The sequence below is a fragment of the Carassius auratus genome, chromosome 44 (assembly GCF_003368295.1).
Source record: "Carassius auratus strain Wakin chromosome 44, ASM336829v1, whole genome shotgun sequence".
NCBI classification, from domain to species: domain Eukaryota; kingdom Metazoa; phylum Chordata; class Actinopteri; order Cypriniformes; family Cyprinidae; genus Carassius; species Carassius auratus.
The window spans coordinates 14,352,566-14,358,793 of NC_039286.1; positions in this window are offsets into that span (position 1 = coordinate 14,352,566).

Here is a 6,228-nt window from a genome sequence, read left to right on the forward strand (position 1 = left end):
AAGCGCCCATTATGGAAAGACAGCCCTGGAGACTTGTCAATACATAGAATTTTTTTTTTCATTGATTGTGACTTATCAATTTGAGCTGGAGTCTGATGATGAAATGATTGACCTGGCTGATCGACAAGAGAGTGATTCAAAAGCACAACTGGAATACGACGTTTCTCAGTGGTAAGTGTCAAATGTTGACAAGTTTGTGGTAATTATAAGATGTGATAAAAAAAAGTACTCTCACAGCATAGGATACAGCATCTTCTCAACATGATGTTAACCACGTGGAAATTCAACTGTTCGTGGGCAGGCAAGTTGGCGACGTAGAACGTGTGCAGACATTATGCAAATGTGTTACTTCATGAAGTAAAGCCGTAACTGAATAAGATTCAAATTTCTGACAACTTGTTTAGGCGATTGCAAAAAATGTTTTGATAGAAAATAACTTTATTTATCATGCACTGTTGGCTTCACAACCTCGCAGATAGTTTATGTGAAGTATAGCATTCAGCCAAGTATGGTGACCCATACTCAGAATTTGTGCTCTGCATTTAACCCATCCGAAATGCACACACACAGAGCAGTGAACACACACACACACACACACTGTGAGCACACACCCGGAGCAGTGGGCAGCCATTTATGCTGCGGCCCCCGGGGAGCAGTTGGGGGTTCGATGCCTTGCTCAAGGGCACCTAAGTCGTGGTATTGAAGGTGGAGAGAGAACTGTACATGCACTCCCCCCACCCACAATTCTGTCCGGCCCGAGACTAGAACCCACAACCCTTCGATTGGGAGTCCAACCCTCTAACCATTAGGCCACGACTTCCCCAAACATTTCACATACAGATACATGACACACTACATGAAAGGTAATATTCGAAAAGGCGTAATGGGGCACTAAGATTTTTTAATAGATTCATCTATTTTGAATAGATTTTAATAGAATAAATTGTTTCTGTTCAATGGTCACAATGAATTCATTTTTTTAATTGTTTATTTTTATAGCTGCCAATTTTATGATTTATTGTATTAAATAAACAAACAAACAAAATGCTCAGTTACCTCAGACAAAATAATAATCAAATAAATGTAAAAAAAAAAAAAAAAATAATTGATTATTTTACCCTGGAAATTGTGTGTCTGAATAAAAGCAGTGGATTGTGGGATACAGTCCTGTTATTCATTTATTCTAGTATACATTCTAGTATTTTAGAACATTGTATACAAAAGCCAATCAATCACCGTATTATGTTAATATTTATATATAAATATATATAGAAGCTGCACAGTGTCGTTCACACAAACACTAAACACCATCATGGTGACACTCATAAAACTGAAATATGCAATAAACATTCATTTAACAACATTAGATGTCATATATAACCCTAATACACATAAATGATAAGTTAAAAATGTTAACTGATAAGTAAAAAAAAAAAAAAACAGCAACAAAGAAACAGTTTTTTTAGTCTTTTTCACTTAAATTGTATTTTACCGTAAAATTGTCTGAAATGTCTAATACAGTTTTTCAAAGTATATAGTAGGGGAACTGGGAGCAGATTTTTACTGTAGCATTTTCACAGTTTTTTACAGTGTGAGTAGTGTTGAGTATTGTGTATTGATGTCTACAGCAATACAATAAAGACTCAAACGTGCAATAAATTAATGTCAGCATACAATACTGCAAAACTAGTATAGTACTCCAAAGATTCCCAGTGACCCCTCACATCATCATATGGTTTGTTCTTATTGCATCTGTTAGAAACACACAACAGAAGTGCAGTGATGCAGCACGTTTAACAGGCTGATGCTTCATTTTCTCACACAGAATATGGAGATGAGAGACTCAAGTCCGCTTGAGTGTTTCATGTTTCTGCTTGGGCTGAAACAGTAGCTGGGAGACGAACCCTAGAGAGGGAGATTTCATACAGCTGCATGCTGAACACATTCATCAAACAATGCATGCAGACAGGAAAACACACACACACACACACACACACACACACACACACACACACACACACACACACACACACACCTCTGCCTACCTGAGATTCTGTCCTGCACAAGGACAGGTCATCTGAGAGTGAAAACAACAGATAACACACACAAGAAAATCTAGTGACACCAAAACCCACTAAAACCACCAAAATGCACTAGACTAAGCCAGGTTGGGAAACTAGACCAGTTCAAGTTTTTGGAGATTTGGGTTTATTTTGCTCTTTATAACTAATGGAAAAAAAACATCCAAAGTATACTTTTAAATGTTTATTTTACTGCACTTTATCTATTTGCATCTTTACATTTCAATTACAATGTATAACTTTAAAGTGAGTTTTCTCCTCAATCTTCAGCATCACTTGAATGCATTAAAAAATTACAATGTTATTCCTATCTATATTCTGAAGGGTTTTATAGAAGGGTTTGTTCATATGACATTTGCCTGATTTTATACAATACAGTTATTTATATAGCACATTTAAAACAACTGAAGTCAACCAAAGTGCTGCACAGAGAATGCAAAACAAGTCAACAACTTAATAAACAATCAAACAATATATTATACAGAATTGTATTCCTAAAAACAGTGAAAATATTTTACTGAATAATTTGTAAGTGAAAGAATTGATTTTATTTATGCATTAGTTTTTTTTTGTCTGTTGACAGTATTTTCTGATTTATGGAGTGATAAAGCGAGATATCAAAAATCCCTCATATTTATCTTCTAAAACTGGCAAATAAGTGATTATTTAATTTGCATTATTTGAAAATGTATACAACATTTGAGAACACTCACAAAACAAAAATGTTGCAATTCCTGATGACAAGATGAATCTGGGAAATGTGGTGATATTTATTATATTTTTGTCTTTAGTCTTGTAAGCAATATCTGTACATGGTATAGATGTAATTATTCATTCAATGCTGAGAGCTAAAGTTTAAAAAAGTTCAAAATGTTTTAAAAGGCACTATTTTACTCAGTAATTGGGACTTCTGTGTATTTAAGATGCACTACATAATCAACTCTGTATTATTCCAACTTTAAACTCTATTTGAATAAAGAGTGAATTGCTGTCTCGTGAGGCTTTGCCATCTATGCAGTTCCCACTGTAGGCAGCAGACAGCAAAGCGGTTTTGGATCTGAGCCTCGGTTTCTCTCCATGAGGCCAAACCCATGCAGAGTAAAATCTTCACTCTCTCCAGGAATGCTTCAGGTGATCTTTCTTACAAAGAACCGCGACGAAGCCTCATCTGTGAGCATGTTTATACAATTGAAACCATGCAAGATAATTTCTCTCAAAAAGTCATGTCAGATGTTTCTCTTTAAAAAAATGTAGGGGAAAAGGAAAAAAAAAGCAATTTAACAATTTGACAATTTGAAGTGAAATGTAATAAAACTTTAAACATCTTTGACATCTCGATCATGCCAAATCTGAGCAAAGTCTGAAACATTGCTGAGATCTCTTCTGAAACTCATGAGATCACTGGGGTCTATTTCAGAAGAAACATCAGCAAAAGTCTCCATTTAATCTCACTGCTGTCTCAGCAGCACGAACGCAGTTCCCCGCGCTCAGCTGACTCTGACAAAGTCACTGCTGCACAATGCATCATGGGAGCGTGTGGTCACAGCGCAGATGACCCAGAATATTTTCTGCTGACATTCCTCGGAGGTGAGAACATTTTTGTGCAAGCTAGAACTGGGTTACATAACATCATCCTAATATAGTCATGCAGGTAAGGCTGCTGAATGACTTCTACACAGCACAGACCTGCTCATTTCTCAAAAACACAATCACTGCAATGAAATAAAAGAAAATAAAAACCTCCATCGAGATCTTGGCCTGTTAGCGCTTAAGGAAAGAGTGGATTTATTTCAAGAGTGTTTGTATGGTGCAGGTGTCCTGTTCTGTCATAGAAATATGGCCTTGTTCAGAATTAAAACATTTTTGCAAATCCGAAAATTACCAAAATGGGAATTTGAAAGTCAGAACAGAAAAAAGGCAATCAGATTATTATTATTTTTTTTTTCAATATGATTCAAACCACCTATCGAAATTATTTCACTTGAGGGTGGATAGGTAAGTGAGTGAGTAAGTAAGTACTTTTTAAACATTTAGCAGTCCAATAATTTTACCCTTCAAATCAGTATTAGGGGTAAAATTGTGTCAAACACATGAAAACTGGCTGGGAATTGAGCAAATAGTTCAGGCTCAGATGAATACATGAGTCATGTGTTTGTGGCAGTTTTTCTCCGATTAAGGGAAAACACAAGATTTCTTCACCTCACAAATGGTTGTCAAAAGCAAAAATGCTACAAAAAGTGTCATATTTTGTTTGCATAGTGCTACAAATGAGTAGTATATAAAGTAACATGTTAGTGTCCCATGCATTCCAAACCGCTTGTGCATGAGAAATCAAGATTAGATGATTTTAAAAATCATCTACTTAATAAATGAAGATTTGCAGTTAAAATCAACTACTGTGTCAAAGGTAAAAAACTAGTGGTCAGATAAAAATATGCAGACATGCAGACCATGGGTCCCACAAGTGCATTCAAACAGGCCAGCAGAACTGTTGAAAGAGCAATGAATGTTTCAAGAGCAAGAGCTTTTAAAAACACATCCAATAGCACTGGAACTTAACTTAATAATTATTTAAAAGCTTGTGTACATGAGTGTGTTGTTGCCACCATTTAGAGTTTGTGTGTGTGTGTGAGTGTGTGTGAGAGAGAGAGAGAGAGAGGGAAAGAGCGATTGCAGTCTAATTGAATAGGACAGATACATGCACAGAAGAACAATTCCCCTCCTCCAATCCCATCGGCCCCGAGCATCATTACACACATGCCGTGTTCAGTAGGGAAAGACGGCTGTTGTAATTTCCATTCAGTTAGACTGGGAAAGGCATCGGTGCGGCTCTGAAGCTGTGAAAATGCTTAATCAAAGCTCTCATGGTGTTTGCTGGTTTTCTAGAGCTGTTGCATGCATTAAATTTACCTTCTGTATTGATTATTGTAGAATTGTGGATACATTTAATGGTACACTTAACACAAACAGCCAGAGAACGGGGGGCTCGTTTATAAGATGCATTTAGAACTCTATTTTTTTCAAACTGGAACAAATTAGGATTTATAAAAGGCAAAATCTGACGTGGAAATGTGTACACCAACTGAAGAGCATGTGTACAAACCTTTTGTACTTGAATCATGATAGACACCAAAGTTTCATTAGTTTAGTACGGTGGCTGAGAGAGCTCAACACGCTGCAGAAGAATGCTTAATATGCATGTTTTTTTTTGAGGATTTGCAGCGCGTTTCGTTATATGCATGTGTTGTGAGGATTTGCAGCACGTTTCGTTTTATGCATGTGTTGTGAGGATTTGTAGCCATGCATTTAGGTGCATGTCTCTTGAAATGTTAATTAGTTCTGCTGACTTCTATTCCATGGAAGAGGAAAGGCGATTTCCAAGTAATCCTAGAAAGAATATATAAAGTGGGAGATTTAATTCTTCTGGAAGAGCAGCTGAATCACGAACAGTGGGTAATGATCCATCCTTAACTTTTTACATTTTTAGCAAAACCTGTCTTGGATTGTGCAGACAAATAAATTTAGGTGTATTCTGTGGCATTACCATCAAAAACTGAACGAATACACTGCATCCTCAGTGGCTCTAATGTCTTGATGTTCTTCTACATCTAACTACAAAACACCCCCATTACTTAAAAGACACTCGAGAGCGGAGAAAATGAGGGTGGAGATATGCAAATAAGGGACAATCCATTTGCAGTCGTGGGTGGGGCCTAAGGTCACAACTGCTCATAAACTCAAAATAGCTTGATAGACTGTTTGCGTTTTTTGGGGGGATTAAAAAACAAAGTGAATGGATTTTTATCATCGTAGGATGGACACACTGTATGCGTCAAGTGCAAACCCGGGACGTTTCCAGCAATGGAAAGCAGTGGGACAGGAAAAGCTGCTGTTGAGCTCTGTTTTGAAGCAGTGAAACTGCAGCCTGGTGGTTAATCAAAGGTCTCAAGGTGTTTGTTTATTTTCTAGTGCTAGTGAGCACGTTACAAAGAGCATTAATTGCTTGGGCAGCCGCCCAACACTCACCGGCAGGGACACACCAACAATCCTTGCAAACATTCAGCCGATCACCATCCTCTCGCGGAGAATGAGAGAAAGGAGACAGTTAGAGCACTGCCATGGGCCTGGCCCAAGGGATCAACAGCCT